General features: G+C 43.2%; 1 pseudogene; it reads right to left on the bottom strand.

The window, feature by feature from the left end:
- Positions 1-203: 203 nt before the first annotated feature.
- LOC104601687 (cyclin-D3-1-like) lies at positions 204-11742 on the bottom strand (annotated as a pseudogene).
- Between the last annotated feature and the right edge of the window lie 9893 nt (positions 11743-21635).

The raw sequence follows: 21635 nt of genomic DNA, 5'->3' as shown, positions 1-21635 counted from the left end.
CTAAAAAAGGATAATCATAATTGATTTTTCATACTTCTTTAAATATCAGAAACTTGAAAATAATTCAAACTATCTTCAACCAACATGGGATCATAAATTGGGGAAATGTTGAAAGAATACAAATACACTAGTCCATACCCTCCAAACCCAGCCTGCATATCCATCACATTCCGTATCTTTAAGTTCTTCCAATGGAAAGCACGGATATAGCTTTCTATTACTTCGTACCAATATCTTGATTCAGCCTTAAAGAGCTCCTTTCTGGATATATAAGCATCAAATTCTATGCTCCGGAGCCTATTTGGGGGATTATGCAGGCGAGCACGCCATGCAGTAATATTAGCTCCATACCTATTCTCAGTTATATTAGCTCCATACCCATGCAGTTGAGCACGCCATCCAGCTCTTTTTCTTTTTCTCTAACTCTTTGTGGAGAGCGCCTGAAAAAACCACACCAAAACTTCCATTCAACCAAACCAAATGATTTGGGTGAGAAGCAAAAACTCCACCTCTCAATCTCATGACTTAAGGTCCACCTCAGATGAAGGATTGTTTAGTTTCCTCCTCTTTGTATCTGGACTAGTATGAGAAGAATTTGCACCTGACCCAACTATTAAATCATCACTCTTATAGCTCAAGCATGCGGCATCTAGGACCCCAATTGGGCTCTGGGGCACTGATGGAACTGAACTATTCGCAACCTTATCAAATTCAAACCCACTAATCAATGACATATCCCGAATGAGTTCAAGGCATTTGAAGACCCTCTCCTGCAAAACCCATAACAGGCAACCCATTCATAAGCTAACTAACCAAATGGGTTAACAACAAATTATGAATCATGGTTAGACAACGAAATGATCTTTTGGGTGTGCGGTAAGAAGTACCAATTTTACCTTTTTTACATGCTGTATGAAACAAGAAAGAGCACCTTCAATGTCCCCTGTTTTGGCTTCTCTCAATACAGACATTGCCACTGCTGCAGCAATCTCAGAAGGCCTGAAATCCAAAAAGTCAAGCCCTGCATCCCCATTCCAACCCATCATTGGATCAGTCCATGCTCTAAATTAACTTTTTTCGCCCTTGTAGGCAGAAGAAACCGTGGTGTGTGTGTGTGTGTGTGTAGAGACTAGAGAGAGAGAGAGGTCACCCTTTATTGAGCTTCAGATCAGTTGGATGGATCTTGAGATGGACGAACTAGGGGGAGGTTGATCATGGTTAATCTTACGGAGGAAGTAGTCTCTATTGGAGAAAGGAGTCACTGCTTGCATTCTCCATTTCAAGGTACTCAACACAAGAAGCTCCATTCTCTGTGTGGTTCTAGCTTCAAAGACGAATTTGGATTCCCCCACCTGACAATTAACCCAAAGATCAGGACAGTGGTTATAAAAAAGAAATCTTCCTTCAGTTCTATATGACTTTTATAATTGAAATCGCTTAACCTGATTGTTGCTTCACCTGTAAATCTAGAGAGAAAGGCATGTCAGTCTCTTCCACTTTGGCTGCTAGAGACAAACAGGCTACAGATAACAACTGCATCATCCAAGCTTTACCTCTCTACCAATGGCAAATATCAGAATAGAGACAATCAGGAAATGACCTCAATAGAACTATGTCTTAACGAAGAAAGAAACACGTCCTTTTTTGGTCTATTTCCTGAACTTACGGGAAGCTCATAAACTGAAAGGAACCGATCTAAGTAATTTATTGACAAATTGGCACTCAAAGGCCCAAAACTGTAATAGGCATGAACCTGTTAAGAACCAACACAAAAGCATTATTCACCAATAGCCCCATTTCAGAAGAAAAACTAATCATCTTCATTTCAGCATCAATCAGAAAAGAATGTTCATTGTGGAAGCCAAATCCTTGTACCCTCATGAGCTGCTGAACGAAGAGAGTAACATCCTTCCCACAAATAGGAATAGATTTGATGCTGCTCCCAATAATATAACCATCTGCAACAGGCACAACATGAGTAGCTCCATCTCCAACGTCCACCCACTGCAGTGGTGGATTACTATTTTCAGCCTTCTGTAATTTATCATGCCCCAGCGCAATAACCATAACCTGACTAAACACAACAGAAGTGGCATGATGTTAAGTAACCGATGCCAGAAGAGAGGAAATCTACTGCACTTGAAATTCAAACTATATAGAAAACAAGAAGTCCAAGGATTTGATTGGTCCCAACCCAACTTGCACAAAGAATTAACAAATCTGATTTGCTTGAATCACAGTCCGAAAGATACCTTTGTTGCATTAAGAGCATCTTTTGTTCCCAATTTTTTCTCCTTAAGTCTTGTTTCTATTTGTGCTCCAACCTATCCATGTTTATCACAAACATTAATAAACACAAATATTTAAATTTTCACAAATATTTGTGCTCCAACCTATTCAAAAGAACAACTACTGATATTTTATACAAGCGAGAATTCAAGAGTGTAACAAAGTAAATTTTATCTCATAATACAAATTAATATTGTAGACTCTAGTTGAGATTACAAACAATTATGACATATTCTTACATGGTAGATATTTTGGCCAATATCCTTTGGTCCTTTTTGGTTTTAAGAGTATTCCATGTAAAAATTAGATTGCCTCTTGCTTGCCGGTTGTTTGCATTCAGTGTGTTTGACTAATTGACTTATTTTCATATATATCTTTATTAATTCTTACATTAGAATCTCAATAGGCTGGGAAAGCCTTGTGTTTCCCAAACATTAACATCCTTGGGTTTCCAGAGAATATTAGAACCTTAACAAATCCCTTTATTTGGCATATGTACAAAATAACAACCCAGAAGATTGCAGAAACCATTCTTCTTACTTGAGATGAATCCATAATTTTTACTAGATCCATTGAAGAAGGTGTAAAAAATTGACGTTAATATAATAAACCTTAACAATCAGAGCACAATTGGTGTTGTTCCTAAATGGTCTTTGAACTATAGGCAAGCCAAAAGCTAAATGTGAACTAAGCAAATCTCATGATGGGATGATCAGTTCATTTTCTATTTTGTTTTGTTTTAAGTTTCCCGTTTAGTATTAACTTGCAGATACACCCTAACCTATCTGATGGCACAGTATTAACTCCAAACATCATATTTTTTTATTTGGTGAGTGGGGAAATAAAACTTGCACGTGCGATCCAATTTTACAACTATCCAATTTGAGATTCACAATGCTGACCAAATATACCAATACAAGGCAAGTCTCTCTTTTTGCTTTATTGTCTAAATTATTTTATAAAAATATATTAGGTAGAACTGTTTCATAAATGTTGATACATAGTGCTCTTCCATGGATTTTTTAATTATGTTCACAACAAAATGTAGTCCCATTTGAAAGTTAGTTGGGCTGGTCAGGTTGGAAAATAACTGAACCTAATTGTTCTATTAAAATCCAGCTTGAGATGGGCTTGTTGAAGTAAGAAATTAACTACTTATAAAAGAAAAAACACAAGAAATTGGTGGTAACATGCTTGTTAAATTTGTTGACCAGATACTGGAAATGAACAGTGCAGATTTCAGTGGGGTTTCAAGGAGGAGTAGGGTATCTTGGCTATAAGGTGGGGACAGGTTGGTGGTCACTTCTTATTACGGGTGCTGTTGGTGGTTTCTCTCATTTTGTCACCTATTGGAGCTACTCCAAAGTTCTTTCCAATAAGACCCTACCCTTTTTAAGTCTTTCCATTCATCCATCTTAGCATAAGCATTTCTGCCACACTCATTTTTGCCCATGTTGTTTCATTTATCTCCCTTTTGTCTTCTGGTTTCATGGAGTTTGGAGGTGACACCATAACACTTGGATAAAATTCCACTTCTACTTCGGAAAAGTTTGAGCGTATGTATAAAGTTACAAGAAGTTGCTAAACCTAACTTTGAGGAAAATTTCATGCAATAGCAACCACCAAGGCTTAGTATTGAGCACAGCATACAGATATGGGGACAACTTAATGTCCACAAATAATTGTTTCACTTTAGACATATCTTGACTACCTTGCATTCAAATGAAAACTTTCTTTTTTCTCATTGAAGTGGACTGATCTAGCACACTGACAAGAGGCCATCAATGAAAATATCTCAAGTCAGTGAAATTTAAATAGAAATTAAATGAATTTTAAAATTAGTGAAAATATTAACATAAATTTATTCTTACTTTTAAGTGAAATTTAAATGGATTTCAAGTCAGTGTTTTGAACCTTCCACGGTTGGATGGTTGAATTGTTCAAATCATCACTGGCCATGATTTTGGGTATAGTTTTCCTTAAACCGAGGGTTTGATAAAAAATTGTTCAATCTAGGCAGTTGAACCATTGACCCATTCAACCCAATCATTAGGTTACGGGTTGCACACTAAATGTATAAGCAAATTTCTAGAGGTGATAAATTTGCATTCAGTTGCCTAATTAGAGTAATATTTATATGATTTGGGGTAATCTTTCAAGACATGCTCATACGTATAGAAAGTGCCTTGTGTTGCTATTTCTTCCAACCCCCCCCCCCTTTTGGCCTTGATGTAGGCGCTCTTGGTCTGAACCAATGGGAGGCCATCACGCGTTAGGCGGCGACGTCCAGAGCAGACCCAATCAGTGTGCGGGCTTAGTAAAGTTCGGCAGGCTCTCCAGGACCAATGGCATAGGGTCATCTGAAAACCTTGGATGGCCACCCTCCCTGCGTACGGATTGCATCCGGACCATCTGAGCTCGTCCACCTCCTGGCAGCCTCAAGTATAAATAGGAGGTGACCCCCACAAGGTAAGGGATCCTATAACTTAAGACTCTTGAGCAATCCTTGAGAACTCTTGCTCTCCCTTGTGATTTCATCTGAGTCCTCGTACCTTGCACCTTGATTACCTTCTACCGACCACGTACTAACTTGACCATTGGAGTCTCCACCTCAGGTACCAACTTGGGGCCTCTAACGCGTTCTCTTCACTCCTTGCAGGACCGACCTGCCTGCCCTTGGCCACCTCGGATCTCGGGCAGCTCAATCTCACCTTAGTTTAGGAGCAAAATTACTGTGTTGTCCTCGGCCCATTCCGAGCATCAACAATTGGCGCCATCTGTGGGGGCGTCACTAAAACTTCCCTAAATTACTCTTGATACCTAAAAGAACTAACTCCTATGCCTAAGCTTCAGTCGACATGGTGACGACCTCGGCCAGAGCTTGGACAAGCTGGGGCGCCTAGAAAGAGGCTGCCCAAAAGGCGGCCACCTCGCTGGGAGACTAGGGCTTAGTTGGCCCTCGGCCTAGTCAGCTCTAATAGGGCTGACCCCTCAAAGTCTGGCAGCAACAGACATGCAAGTCAGTCACCAAGGACCGCACGACTCCCTAGTCGAAGAGGGAAAGAATCAGCATAGTCTCGCGACCATCATCGAGACCAAGAACACCATCACCATCACTGAAGAGAGCATCCTCGGGTTGATGGTGGGTAGTCCGGCCACCACAGCCCCCTCTTGAGGGCCAAAGGCCGACGCCGCACCTCTTCTTCATGCATCTCAGATCTCCAAGACCTCCTAAACGACATGCGAGCCAAGAAGAACCAATCCGGGCTCGCATTAGAGTATTCGGGGGTCCGGGGCGACCCCCATATGGTCCGAGAGGACCGGGGTGGGGCCTAGGAACCCCTTGACCAGAAGATTGTTGACTTGCAAGCCCAGCTCAAGGCCATCAAGGACAAGCTCCATCAAGTTAGAGAGAGCCGAGCGAAGGCCTCGGCCAGTTAAACCCATCCATCCGGAAGGATGGATGCCTTCACCTCGGGCATCATCTTTGAGCCCCTGCCCCCACATTTCAAGGCACAAGCACTGGAGATGTATGACAGGACCACCGACTCTAACGACTACCTAAAAGTTTCGAGGGTATTCCGATGCCCTAACGTGTCAGACTTTCCAAGCGACCTTCAAGGGAGTAGCTCATCATTGGTTCTCTAGGCTCCCTCCTCGGTCCATCAGCTTGTAAGAGCAATTCACCAACCACTTCCTCGCCCACTTCATCAGTAGTAGGCGATGCCAGAAGAGTGTTGTTTCCCTGATGGCCGCCAAGCATAAGCGCGGCGAGAGTCTATGGTCCTACATTGACTGCTTCAAGAAAGGGGAGCTCGAGGTCCGAAACCTCAACTCCATGGTCTCCATGCACGCCACCATGAAAGGCCTCCTTCCCGGCTCGGTCCCCAAGTGCTCGATAGCCACGACCCCGCCAAAGTCTAAGGTAGAATTTTTGAAAAGGCCCAAAAGTACATTGCTGTCGAGGAGGCCTCAGCCGAAAAGATTCAGGAGGGAGAGGTCGATTGCCCCCACGGAGGCCCAGAGAAGAAGAGAAGGAACGGAGACCACCGTGACAACAACAACAACAACAACAACGGGACCACGAAAAGCCACCAGCCTCAACCCTGGCTTACAATCAATACACGCTGCTTAACTCAACCCGCACTTAGATCCTTATACATGTCGGGAAAGAGGAGTACGTGAAGTGGTCCGAGAAGATGAAGCGGAACCCCAAGAGGGGAAATCCAAAAAAGTACTGCAAGTACCACCGTGGCATCGGCCACGACACAAAGGAATGCTACGAGTTGAAAAATGAGATAGAGTCCCTCATTCGTTGCGGCCACCTCAAGCAGTATGTCAGAGGCGAGGCCGGGGCCTTGTTCTCCCAATAGCAACAGCACTAGCAGTTGACCAGCGTCATAGAAGTCATAGCCAAGGGCACGGCCTCGGGTGAAGCCTCGACCTCGGCCTACAAGGCCTACACCAGGTAGCTAAAGATCCAAGGGCAAGCTCCCAAGAAGTTGAAGTAGGAAGAAGCCCTCACCATCACGGATGAGGACTTGAAGGGGATCACAGTCCCCCATGACGACACGCTTGTGATCTCGGCCATTGTAGCAAACTTCATGGTGAAGAGGATCCTAGTGGACAATGGCTCCTTGGCTGACATCCTCTTCCATGAAACATTTGAGAACATGAAACTGGCACCCAAGCACCTTCAGCCAACCGACATCCCTCTCACCGGCTTCTCTGGCAACGTGGTCAGACTGGAAGGAAGAATCACCCTACCTATAATGGTAGGGATAGAGCCTCGACAGGTGATGAGGATGAATGAGTTCCTGGTCGTGAGGATCGGTTCCCTCCTACAACACCATCATTGGGAGGCTGACCCTCCATTCACTCAAGGCAGCTATCTCCTCCTATCACTTCGCCCTCAAATTCCCCACCGAGCACAACATCAGAGTCATTCGAGAGGATTAGCAAGCAACCCGCCAATTTTATGTGACAGCACTGAAGGATAAGAACAAGAAGCCCTACCACTTGAGGGCCTTGACCTCAAGGAGGAACCAGCAATTCGAGGCCAGCCGACTGAGGACCTCGTCTGGGTCCCCCTAAACGAGGCCAAGCCTGAAAAGATAGTTCACATCGGGTCCAACCTTCCCCCAGAAAGCTTATTCGAATTGGTAAGTTTCCTCAGAACTAATGCCGATGTCTTTGCTTGGTCCGCCGTTAAATGCCCAGAATTGACCCTTCGGTCATTACTCACAGGCTGAGTGTAGACCCGAGCTCTAGGCCAGTTCAGCAAAGAAAGAGAAACTTTGCACCGGAGCGTTGGAAGGCTATAGGGGAGGAAGTTGACAAGCTACTCGACGTTGGCTTCATCCAAGTGGTACATTACCCTAACTGGTTGTCAAATGTGGTTATGGTAAAGAAAGTTAATGGGATATGGCGGATTTGTATTGACGTCATAGACCTCAACCGAGCCTACTCCAAATACAATTTTCCCTTGCCGATGATAGACCACCTCGTCGATGCCACCATAGGGTATGAGCTACTTAGATTTATGGATGCCTTCTCTGGATACAACTAGATCAAGATGCACCCCAAGGATGAGAGAAGACCTCATTCATCATCAAGCATGGCACTTATTGCTATAGAGTCATGCCCTTCGGCCTCAAGAATGTCGGGGTAACCTACCAGTGCCTTGTCAACAAGGTTTTTAAGGACCAAATGGGGAGGAACGTCGAAGCCTACGTGGATGACAAGGTGGTGAAAAACCTGAAGGCTGACCAGCACACCTCAGACCTAGCCGAGACCTTTGACACCTTGTAGAGATTCAGCATGAAGCTTAATCCCAGCAAGTGTGCCTTTGGCATCACCTCGAGCAAGTTCTTAGAATTCATCGTCACACAGCAAGGCGTAGAGGCCAACCCAAAAGATCCAAGCCATTCTAGACATGGCACCACTTCGGTCGGTTAAGGAGACCCAAAGACTCACTAGCTGAGTTGTCGCCCTCAGCCACTTCATGTTGAAGTTGGTCAACCACTACCTTCCTTTCTTCTAGGCCATCAAGAAGCTGAAAAAATTTCAATGGACTGAAGAATGCCAGCTCGCCTTTGAAGAATTGAAGCAGTACCTTGCCTCACCTCCCCTCTTCACTCAGCCACTCCCAGGAGATGTCTTATACTGGTACTTGTCAACTGGGAACAAGGCCTTCAGCTCAGTTCTTATCAAAGAAGATGGAGTGCAGAGGCCGATCTACTACGTCAGCAAGGTTCTCTGCAACACGGAGACCCAATACCTTGAGGTGGAGAAGCCGGCCTTTGCCCTCATGGTCTCATCCAGAAAGCTCAGGTCGTATTTTCAAGCCTACACAATCATGGTCCTGACCAACCAACCCCTCAAATCCGTCCTCACCAAACCTGAGACCTCGGGACGACTAATCAAGTGGGCCATCAAGCTATTTGAGTTCGACCTCCAATACCAGCCAAGGCCAACAATTAAAGCCCATGCCTTGGCGAATTTTGTGACAAAATGCACTTTCAGCCAACCCCTCGGCCGAGCCCCAGAAGAAGAGATAGAAGAAAGACCTTGGCCTATTGAAGCCCGGCCCACCTAGAAGCTATTTGTTGATGGATCATCCAACTCCAAAGCAAGTGGAGCGTTGTCCTCATACTCCTCACCCCATATGAGATTGAAGTGGAATACGCGTTGAGGTTCGACTTCTCGGCTTCCAACAACGAGGCCGAGTACGAAACCCTCCTTTCTGGATTGTAGCTCCCAAAAGACCTCGACTCACAACACATTGATGTCTTCAACGACTGATAACTCTGTATTTTGATGCCTTAGCGGGCATCATTTTAGGGTTACCTAGGCCTTAGAATAATCAAAATATGCCCTTTTCCCAGTTAAATTCAATATTATGACCTCTAAGGGTCCCTATGCAAATCTTGAGGAAAACTGGGGAAGTTTCAGGGCTGAAATGCAGTTTTTGGGAAACTGGTGTGAGTTCCAGCTAAGAGAGGGGGTGTTTCTGTGAAAAACTGAGCACAAGAGGGCACCTCCTATCTGCCAAACCTAGATAGGCGCCCCTCCCACTAAATTAGCAGAACTCTCTCTCCTCATCGAAACCCTAGGTGCCTCCCCCTCATCTTTTTCTGTCTTGGCCGCCCTAGGCTATCAAATCTCCACCCTCCACTCTCTCCTAACCTCTAATCTCAACCATCTAAGCCTTAGCAACCTCTCATACCCTTAGATCTCTCCCTAAATAGCATCCTAGCTTTACACCTCACTCCTTAAACCTCAACCAATCACCTTAGGACGCCACATCACACAGACCAATCACCTTTCTCCAACTATAGGCGCCCAAATCTGTACCCTCCATTCTAGGCACCCAAATCTCAGCCCTACATAATATTGGGCGCCCTCTCCTCATCTTTTCAGCCTTAGAATCTCCTTGGAACAATCCTAACCCTCCATTCTCAAACCCTAGGGCGCCCTTATTTGTGCATAATCCCAAGAGTTGCCCATCTCTTCCTCTCTAATCTCAGTTATGTCCACTCTTCTCTATAAAAAGGACCCAAGGGGCCCTTGAGAAGGGGTTGGTCAATTCACCCAATTCACAAGGCTAAGGTTTCTTGAGGAGTTCAAGGGTTGTAGAAGGGAAATATGCTCGGGTCTTGTCAAGAGGGGTTCCTGCAAACAGTCCAGCCAATCTGCAACTACCGCCATTGGATTTGATCAGTTATTCCTTTCATTTTCTTTATATTCTTTTATGTTATTTTTATTCTGGTTGGATTCTGCCCTAGGTAAGACGGAAGGTTGCTCTTGAGCAGTTCAAGGGTAGAGGAAGAGGAGAACGCCCAGGCAAGAGGAGGGGTTCTTGCTTGCAGTTCGCCTAGCCACTACTGCCACCTTTGGATCTGGATCCCAACTAGTTTCCCGTAGTTCTTGATTTACTTTTTTTTTTACATGTGATTTTATTTTCCGTTCTTTAATTTCTAATTTTTATTTTATTTTTGAAATTTATTTTTATCAATTTAATTTTTCTCTTCCTTTCTATAGATCTGAAATTCGTCCAAGTAAGATGGAAGGCCCAACTCGAGAAGTTCAAGGGTCAAAAGATAGATCCAGAGACTGCTACCTCTAACCGAGTTGTAGAATTTTTATTTAGTTTTTTTTTATTTCTGTTATTTATTTATTTTTCTACAATTTTTACTTTTAGCATTGTTAGAGTTTTATTTTAATGGATTTCAGTTCAGTTAATTAAATTTTGTGTTTTTACAATCTCAAATCTTGTTATTTTGTCCAAATTGAAGTACGTAACAATTTTTCCCTCACTTCCCTGTGGATACGACCCATTTCTCACCACTAATTATGTTTTGTAGTTATTTTGAGAATCAAAAAATTTATAAATATTGAAACTGGTGTTCCAAAGTGGTTAACGACACTTCTCGTTGGTCACTCACAACGAGAAGCAATTCGATGATGCAAGGTTTTGAGAATGGTGTGCCTCCATCGGCATCAAGCAGTAGTACACCTCGGTAGGCTACCCTCAGACCAATGGCCTAGCAGAGGTTACCGATCGAACCATCCTAAAAGGACTGAAGAATAGATCGGATAGAGCCAAAGGCCTATGTGCTAACGAGTTGAACAGCGTCCTATGGCCATACTGCACGACACCTCGGACAGCCACAGGAGAAACTCCATTCAACCTGACTTACGGCACCGAGCATCTCGGCAGCACCAGACCACCTCGGCTCTTCACCTAGAGCACGTCGGCGGCACCAGGCCACCTCGACTCCATGCACTCTACGAAAAAAAGGTCAAGTAACAGCATGGCCCCGAGCACCTCGGTGGCCCACCTCGATCTCACCCAACTCATTCCTAAGGGGACAAGGAGTAAGCCAGGACAACTAACACCCCCTTCTCTCCCTAACAAGGGAAGGAGCCCGAGCACCTCGGCGGCACAGCTTGGCCACGACTGACTCCCTTTAACTTCCTAAGTGAGCGTCTAGCAGGCCACCTCGGACCACAATTTTTGCCAAATTGTGACCTCTCGGAAGGGGGCACCGACCTCCAAGCAAAAAAAGAAAAAGAAAGAAAGAAGAAGAACTGACAAAGGCACAAGATATGCAAAAAGGCGTACCATTAAATATAAGACAATTCAAACTCAACCAACGCACTTCAATTCAAACTCAACCAACGCCTTTGAATCCACCCGCAGGCTGAGCTGCTCGTTCTTCTTTTCGACCTGGCCCAAGCGTTCGAGGAGGAGCTTGACTCGGTTCGCCAGACTGATGAAGTGCCGGAGACCTACAATGAATGCATCTCCATTAGTAAAAATGAAGACAAGATAAACAAGAAAGTGAAAGTGAAGCCAAAACTCGCCTCGGCCAGGTAGTCCAGGCCCTGATCTCGGACGGCGAGGGGATCTGCGTTCATCATATCAAGATGATCCCCATGCGGGATCATACCTTTAACTAAGGCTCTACCAACCCCCTCAGTGTTGATAGAGTCCCCCTCCCGAATGTTCCATCTAGGGCGGAACACCTGCAAAAGGATGTCTCCCTCCTCGGCTGGCTCTGATGCAGATGGTTGAGCCGACGAAGGCCCAGTCGTGGGCCTCTTCGAGTAAGACCCCCTTGGAGCAATAGGAGCCTCCTTCCTCCTCTAACTGCCCTCAGCCGACCTCTTCTTCCTGGCCTCCTTTTTTCCAACCTCCTTCGGCAGGTCTCTTCCCCCAGTCACCCCCACCAGTGGGGGATTAAGACCAATGAGTCCTCTCGGCTACAACATCCGCCACCTCGATTGGCATGGACGTCCTCCCAGCAAAGGCAGGGGTCCCCTCGGCAGGCCTCCTCGGGGTCTACCTCCCCAACGTGCCCTCCATCGGGGCTTTCTTCTTAAACAGAGCACTCTCCAACAACATTCTTTTGGCGTCCAACGACATCTCTGTAAAAAAGATGAGTTGATGTTAGTACCCTCCAACAAAAAACAAAGTAAAACTGACGTGTCAAAAGCCAATAGAAGGGCTTCTCCTACCTAGGGGAGCGAGGTTGAGCCCTGCAAAAACCAAGGGAAGCTCCACCTCCACTAGGGGCTTGGCCCGAAGAGTCCCCAACACATGTAGATGGGTCACCGTGGCAGCTTCATCATCCCGGAGGAAAGGCTTGAACTTCTTAGAAAATAGGCACATCTCCCCCAGCCCAACTTAAATGAGCAACCCTTTGAGCAGGAGACAATGAAGAATTTACTCTTCCAATTATGGACCGATGAGGGGTTGTCTATGGGTCGTCCTCTCCAAGGTTGGAAGTAGTACACACCATTCTCGTGAGGGTGTGACCTTAGCACAAACATGGCATGAAATAGCTTTGGCGTCAAGTCCACGTCCCGAAGTTGAGACAACACCAGCATGGTTACTATGGTCCTAATGGCGTTGGGGGCAAGTTGGCTAAGTGTGATCCCACACCACTTCAACAGCTCGGAGATTAGAGGATGAAGAGGGAATCTAAGGCCGAACTCCAAGAAATGTAGGTAGACACAGATCTTCCCCTCCTCCGGCGTCCATGGCCGATCACCAGTGTCGGGGATCCTAAGTCTATAGGACCGAGGGATGTAGTACCTCCTGGCCAAGGACTTCACCTGATCATAATCCAGGATGTTATCATATTATGAGCACAACAGACGCTCTATGATCACCCCTCGGGCAGCATACTAAGCCACCATCCTTGTGATGTGCTTGGGAACCGGTTCCCCCTCTACCACTAGGGGGACCCCTCGGCCGCCCTTGGCATCGTAGACACAACACTCTCACAGGGAGAATCTTCACCCCCTCAGCTGCACTCGACACCTCCGGGGGTAATCCTCTCCCTCAACACCTTGACCTCTCGCCTCAGGGCTGGGATCTCAGCTACAGAGGAGTCTTGGTTAGAACTGGTAGGAGAAGGGGTCCGATAAGAGCTCTCCCTCGAGAGGTTCGAGAGTTCATAGCACTCATGGCCAGAGTCAGAATAAGACATTGTGGTGTGGCGTTTACCTAAGAACAAGGAAATGAGGGATAGGAAGTTCTAAGGAAAGCAAGTAGCTGAGGGCACTAGAAGCAAGGATCACTCGAAGACAAGGGCTTTGGGAAGCAAACAGTGAGAAAAAATGTTACTAAGGCCTCTATTTAGAGGAAAATGAATGGCCTAGATGGCATCCGATCCAACGGTTGTGCAGCGACCGCCTCTGCGGCCCTATCCGTCGACCAACACATGTCGCTCTTCTCGGAAAGACAAAACGACGCCGAGCGAACTGGCCAGTCCTCTCGCTGCAACTTGTTGGTTTGCCCAACCATGCTGAACCGGAGGATGCGTGACCCAGCTCACATGGCTCCCGTCTCCCCTACGGGCGAGGCTTCGCAACCCATCACATATACAGGCCTGACTCCCAGTCCGAGCGCCCGTGTCGTGCATAGTCCGCACCCGCCATTGAAACCCGCCTCCTTCATGGTTCGAAAACCGACCATGGCAGGCTACACCCCAAAAGGGGCTAAGTCCCAAGCTTGGACTACCCAATCACTCCCTCGGCACCACTAGCCGAGGCTGAGGCCTCCACGGATCCACCTACGCAATGGCCAGAAAGCAAGGCAGGTGGAAAGACTCCCTCTCGCCCATCATGGAAGAGAACGAAGGTCAAGTCGACGCCACCGCAGGCCACATCATGCTCATCCCCAACAAACCGGGGCCTAGATCCTTATCCAGAAGGTCCAATAGTGGCTCCCAGTTCAGTTGACACAATCCCTTTGGCCGAAGCCGAGGTCCTCAACTCAGACCTCCACCCCGGCCTTAGGAGTGGGGGAAAATGATGTAGGCGCTCTTGGTCTAAACTAATGGGAGGCTGGCACGCGTTAGGCGACAGTGTCCAGAGCAGACCCAATCAGTGCATGGGCTCAACTCGCAGCCTTGGATGGCCGCCCTCCCCGCGTACAAATTGCATTCGGATCGTCTGAGCTCGTCCACCTCCATATAGCCTCAAGTATAAATAGGTGGTGACCCCCTCAAGGTAAAGGATCTCAGAACTTAGGACTCTTGAGTTATCCTTGAGAACTCTTGCTTTCTTTTGTGACCTCGTTTGAGTCCTCACACCTTCGGTCACCTCAAACCGACCTCATACTAACTTGACCGTCGGAGTCTCCGCCTCGGGTACCAACCCAGGGCCTCTAACGTATTCTCTTCACTCCTTGCAGGACCAACCTGGCCGCCCTCGGCCACCTCGAACCTCAAGTAGCTCGATCTCACCTCGACTTAGGAGCGAAATTACTGTGTTGTCCTTGACCCATTCCAAACATCAATAGGCCTCAAATCATAATTTTTGACAGTTTATACAAAGAAAAATTAAAACATAAAATAAAAAATATAATCTAAACATAAAGTAATACATATAACATATAAATGGTATACACATTATTTTTATTGATATATTACATATTCATGCATACATACATACATACATAAATGCTGATTTACTATGGTTTCACCTGTTTGACTTAAAGGGTCAAACTAGTGACCCACTACCTGAAGGCAAAAACAGCTCAACCTTAGTAAAATCAATATTATTAAATGTTACTATCTTTTATTATTTTCAATTTTTTAATAGATTATAAGTTATAATATTTATTAGTAATAATGATTAATTGATTATAGGATTTACACAATTAATAAGCCAATCGTGTTTGTCGCACGAAACTAACCTTTCGGTGAAAATTTGTTAGGTAGCTTTTCCTAAACAGATCAGTCAATTCAAACTCAATCAATGCACAATCCCTTCCAAACAGGCTCCCCCGGATTGCAGATCCATTACTCCATATGGCACTACCCTGGGTCACAGCGACTCGACGCTCAAGCCAACCTGGTTCACTTGGTGGGGCCAGGTTCGACATAAGCTGCATTGTCTGGATCATATGATCTGAAATCTATCAATCCCAGATATTAATGGCTTGGAATTCAATGTCTGGATCATAAGCAGCATTGTCTGACTTGTTTGACTCAAATGGTCAAACCAGTGACCCACTATCGAAGGCAAAAACAATTCAACCTTAGCAAAATCAATATTATTAAATGTTACTATCTTTTATTATTTTCAATTTTTGAATAGATTATAAATTATAATATTTATTAGTAATAATAATTAGTAATGATTAATTGATTATAGGATTAATAATTAATAAAATAACTATTTGTAAATGTTAAATTATTTTTACACAATTAATAAACCAACCGTGTTTGTCACACGATTTTAATCTTAGATGGCATATAATAATCTTAGGCGGGCCCTGAGTCCCTAACTAGCGTTTTCAATCTTCTTTGCCTGGTGAGTAAAATAGGTTCTACGATGATATCTTTCTATGGGTAGGTTAGGTATTTTAAGGGACAAGTGTGATAAATTTTTCTAAGTGGGTTGGGTTTTTCTAAGAGTGCAAATAGATTTATGTTCACTGGTGTGGTTAGGTTTAGATGATGGGTTAATGGGAAAGTGTGCATAGGAAATAATTAAGCATGGGAAAGAAAAACTTCATAATTGTTAAGTGCTCTTTGTAATATATAGATATAGGTTCTGGTTTAATATATAGATATAGATCCGAAACACCCTGAGGTCACATCTGATAAAAACCCACAAAACAGAAATAGGCAATGTTTTAAAACCATTTTTAACCAGAACCACTTTGGCCACCAGTTTTTGGGTTAATGGTTTGACCATCCAGTCTAAGCATATGGCATGTTGTAATTTAAAGAAAAATAAAAATAATAAAAAAAAAAGGCAAGAACTGTTGTCCAGATTGAACGGATTGACAGTTCGACCACCTGAGTCAACGGATCATTAACCAAATCAACGGTTTTTTAGCAAAGAAACAATTTAGGGGTGACATAAAACTGGTTGCTTGAATGATTTGCAGGCCAAACAATCTGACCATCCAGATCAATGATGGTTTAAAAACCATGATAATAGGTTTAGAAAAGCCAATAAAATCTGTTGATCAAAACACATTACTAGCCACATTCACTCAGTGCAGTGGCACATTAGGACCATCTATGATACTCACGAAACTAACCTTTCGGTGAAACTATTTCAGGTAGCTTTTCCTAAACGGCTCAGTCAATTCAAACTCAACCAACGCACAATCCCTTCCAAACAGGCTCCCCCGGATTGCAGATTCACTACTCCATATGGCTCTACCCCGGGTCACAGCGACTCGGTGCTCAAGCCAGCCTGGTTCAGGTTCGACATAAGCAGCATTGTCTGGATCATCTGATCCGAATTCTATCAATCCTAGATATTAATGGCTTGGAATTCAATGATTTGACCCTTGCTTTATGTTTTGTAGAACCCAATGGGCTTGAGGATTGTATCAGTGCCGACCGAGTAGTCTCTCAAGTCACAGTGCCTAAGAACTAGAGCTGGTCTAGTGCAATTAGGAATAATCGGATTTGGGTTAAAAAATACCATCCCGATTATCCGGTTTGGTCTGGCATATGATCTATTAGAACAAGTGGATAGGTTGATAATAGTACTTCTAAACGATAGGATCAAATTTAATAAAGGTATATCCAAAATTGATTTATTAATATTTGAATTCAAATCAAATATTATCTGGATTAGACCAGATTAGAGTATTCGATGTCATTAATAAATAAAACAATTCAAACCACTTCTGTTGTTCTACATAAAGTACATATTAATTTTATGCAAATAGTTATAGAAACAGTATGCTTTGTTTGGAGGATAAATAAATGAACAAAACAGAATGTACTGATACTCTAGTTCGTAAAATCTAAAATAAATTAAACAGGAATTTACATTTTTTACATTTGCACTTCTATACATTTATACTAGTGCAAATAAATTTGCGCTACAATCAAACACAGCCTTAGTGAAGTAGCATGTCTTGTTTGGAGGAGAAATTTAGGTGCTTCGTGCGCGTCGGTGCGTAAGGGGGGATGATCTTGCTAGGCAGTGTTGCGGGTCTTATGTTCTGCATCATTTCGAAGATCTTGTTGACTTTTTCTTGCATTGCTCGGAATTGCTCAGGATCGACCGCGGCTGGGGTCTATGGAATCTCTTGATGTGGAGAGCTGCGGTGGTGAGACTCCCGAGATGGGGATCGGCCAGTTGAACGCTTGGACTAGTTCTTGGGCATATTGATCGCTTTCTTGATTGCGTGGTAAGGAAAGATTTTTGGGGTGGCTTTTTGTACGTTCTCACAGACGGCGCCAATCTAATGCTACTCAATCCGAGGTGGTGTATGAACTAAGGAGAGCAACCAGATAGTCCTTGCTGACAGGGCGAGGCCGAGCTGCAAGGACGAGGCCGCGCTTCAAGACCTGTGATCAAGAAAGAAGTCAGAGGCCCAAGGAATTATCCCTGGGTAAGTACTCCGACGCTCAAGTTAGTAAGAGGTGGTGGGTGGTCGGGCCGAGCTATGAGGATGCTTGTCCGAGCTAAGTAGCAGTACATGTCTCAAAAGTTGGATTCCTTACCTCGAGCATGGAGTACCTTTTTATAGTCGAAGATCCCTCAGGCTTCCAGGGTTGTCAAGATGAGGTTAACCGTCGAGGTATTCGGAATAGAGTCTCATTCCCTAGCGAAGTCGTCTTTCCTCATTCCTCCTTATCTGTAGTTGTGCTCATCCATTTGACGTGGTTGGAAGGATAAGATGGGGACTACAGTAGCATAGCTTGTCCGAGCTAAGCCCACATGACAAAGCTATGCCCACGTGGCCGAGCTATGCCGACATGGCCGAATTTTGCCGACGTGGCCAAGCTAGGATGACGTGGCAGAGCGATAGTTGGGAGGCCACGTGTCTCGCAAGGCCAGCTCAGCCATGACCCGAACAACATGCTATAAACAGAGGGACCATGCAACCCTGCTTAATAAAATGTGGATTAGAGAATCATCTTCATAAAATGTTTGAAACTTTGAAAGTTGTTCATGTGCACCTACATCAGTTCGTGAAAAGCATGAGTCTATCTGTTCACAATTTGCATGCATGTAAAATCCATTAGATTACATATCAAAATGCTTAAATGTATAGAACTACAAAACAGAATGGTGGAACAGAATCATGCCGCATGACACAATTTTGGTTCTACTCGGCATAGCCTGAGGCAATGACACGCAGGTCATTCCAGGCTTGGGCTTCTAAGCCAACGGGCCAATATATATATATATAATTTTTTTTTATTTTCAACTTTATTATATATTTTACTCCAATTGTATCATGATTTTTTTAATTTCATTTTATTATTTCATATGTAAACAATTGCATACATCAAGATTCATATAAAATATAATTTTAAGTTTTTTTTTTATTTTTTGTCTTTTTGTTAATTTATTTTAATTTTTTATTATAATTTAAAAAAAAAAAAAAGCTTAACCCAATCCATGGCCCTGCCTAGCCCGAGGCTCAGCCCATGGACCAACCCAGCTTATGGCACAACACAACATCGCCCAGGAGTTGGGCATGTCCATCTTATATAATGTAGACCTATGGTTTAAGAAATTAATGTAGAAAACAACCACCATCGAGCTGCAACAGAGAACATTTTTGTCTTCTTGTACTAGGCTAACTGCAAGTCTGCAACAGAGAGCAAACTCTTTGGTTGTAACTGGTGATGGGACAGTTTACTTCCATTGACATTAATTTCTAAAACATTGACTTTGATTAAAACACTCGTGAGAATAGAAAAGCATTAAGGCCAAATTTTGATGCTCAACATGAAGAACACTAATAAGGAATCTTCCACCTAAAAAGATCATGCAAGTCAAAAATAGATTTGATTGGACATTGATCAACCACCAAACCTTGGATCTTTTCTCCATTTTCCATGTATATTGCCTCTTTTAGGGTTCACAAACAGATTTAAAAAGAAAAAAGAACAAAGAATTTTTTTATTAAAAAACAGAGAGAATTGAGATTATGCCTCCTCCCTTTCAACTAGTGTTGAGAATCTTCATTCTTCTTAATATAAAAAAAAAATTATTAAAAAAAGAAAAATAAAATACTCATCCCCTTTTTTCTTAAGGAGGTTTATGCCTCCTTGTGTTTGGGAGTCTTACGCTTTTTTACATTCTGAACTATACCTTATGCCTCAAGGTAGTGGAATGCCTTGTGTCACACATTCATGTTTTAAAACATTTGGTACATAGAATTTTCTACATGTAGGAATAAGGTTCTTCTAAGAGTAACCATTTCATCATGCTAAAGAAATAGAGGTTAGGTCAAGATCTAGTCCACCCCTCCCAAGACCCTATATAGTGAGAAAATTCCCTTTTTTAGGAAGTAGTTACTTCTAAGCCCATGAGCTAGGTAAGTGCAGAGGTCAACAGAAATGTGCTAAGAGTGGTGAGACCATAATGGATTTCTTAGGTTTCATGAGTTTGTCAGAGTCTGAGACTTTCATTTCTACAAAAGGTGAGATCATTTCTACAAAAGGTGCACAGGAGGATGTTGTGGAGAAGGACAAAGAGATAAGGTTTTTTAGAAGATCTTTCAAAGGAGGTGTTGGTGATCAAAGAGTTTAGAATAAATTTGAAATTGAAGGAGCAAGAAAGCATGGGTGGGGGGGGGGGGGGGGGAGGGGGGAGCACCCCATGCACCTCTCTCCTTTATTACTCTCATATCAACCTTCTAAGAAGACATGACAAAATTAACAATTTCTTTTATTTTCTTTTTCATTAACTCGGTTGAGCAACCTTAACAACGATAGATATGCATGGCAGTAAAGAGAACAAATTGTTTATGTAGCATAGGATGAGGATTGGTGATGATGATAGCAAAAATTTCTTTAAACAAATGTTGCAAAAAAAATCAATTATATTATCTAGCACTACAACATCAACTTTCTTGAGTAGCTCAATTGATTAGAGGGTGTGGCTATTAACCACAAGGTCTAAGTAGGGGTGAGCAAAAAAACCAAAAAACTAAACCGATCAAAAAAACCAACCAAAACCGAAACGAAAAATCAGTTAACCAATGGAAACCAAATCAAAAAATCGGTTAACCGAACTAATCTATTGGATTTCGGTTTAGTGTTTTTGAAAAACCAAAGGTACCAGTTTGATTTTGGTTAACCAATATAAAAAACCAACTGTTAACCAAACCGACCGGTATACATATACCAAAAGAAAATCACAGCCGCATAGGGATGAAAACGGATTGGATTCGAAAACGGATCTGGACTGCCCTATTTCTTTTCTTATACTGTCCTCCATCAGATAATCTAAGTAAAATCTAAAGAGATAAGAGAGTCCATGTCAGATTTCGCTATTCCTCCGATACATAAGCTATTCGTTTTCTTGATACTGTCCTCACTCAGACAATCTATTCAAGTAAACTCTAAAGATTTGACACTTCACATTCACCGCCTTTTCTTTTGTTTATAAATAAGTAATATACGTTCGTTAGGGAGCGTCTCACGTACGATCTTGGATCTTGGATCTTGGAATTGGAATTGGAATTGCAAGCAGTGGAAGTCAAGACATTGATACTACTGGAGTGGAGTACGTACTGCAAAAAAATGGAAGACAAGAATACTTTCATTCCTGTTCCTGTTGGATACCGATTTCAGCCAACCGATGAAGAGCTGATCAATTATTTTCTCAGACTCAAAGTTCTTGGTATTGATATTCCTTCGGTCGACGTTATAGACTTTGATGTCTATCGCTGCGAACCTGAGTTTCTACCTTGTACGTTTTTTTGCTTTCTTATTGCCTTCTTTCTTTGATCACAAGTTTTTCTTGCTTTCTTGCTGCCTTCTTTTTTGATCACTACGTGTTTCTGATTTCTTTTTTCTACGTCGTTGTACTAAGATTAGACCGATTCTTGAATAACAGATCATCATCTTATGTCGGGACCCATATGCGTAGATGATTTAATTTATCTATTCATATATATGTATTTTCTACATGAACTACGCAATCATACATACAAATATTTTAATCTATCTATAGTTGTTGATTTTTTTTCGTGTTTTAATTTAACAGTTAACACCCATATGCATATGTACGTTCTTTAATATTACTTTTTTTTTTTCGCACCCATATGCATATTAGGATCTGTTTGGCACAGGAATCAGAATTGGAATGGTCTACTATACCGTTTGGTTCATGTTAGAATTGGAATTGGAATTGGAATCGGATTCGGATTCGGAATTGGCTGAAATGGATTCTCATTCCTTAAGGGAGGGGAAGGGAATGGCCATTCAGAATGGGAATGGGAATGGGATTCCAATTCCGTCCAACCAAACAATTGGACCCTTAATCTTTTTTCATCTATGTTTTTGTTTTTTATAGGTAAAAAAACTATATTAACAGAGACAAAGAGAATC

The sequence above is a fragment of the Nelumbo nucifera genome, chromosome 8 (assembly GCF_055504915.1).
Source record: "Nelumbo nucifera cultivar China Antique chromosome 8, China Antique-T2T, whole genome shotgun sequence".
Taxonomy (NCBI): Eukaryota; Viridiplantae; Streptophyta; class Magnoliopsida; order Proteales; family Nelumbonaceae; genus Nelumbo; species Nelumbo nucifera.
This window is presented reverse-complemented; position numbering and strand designations above follow the sequence as displayed.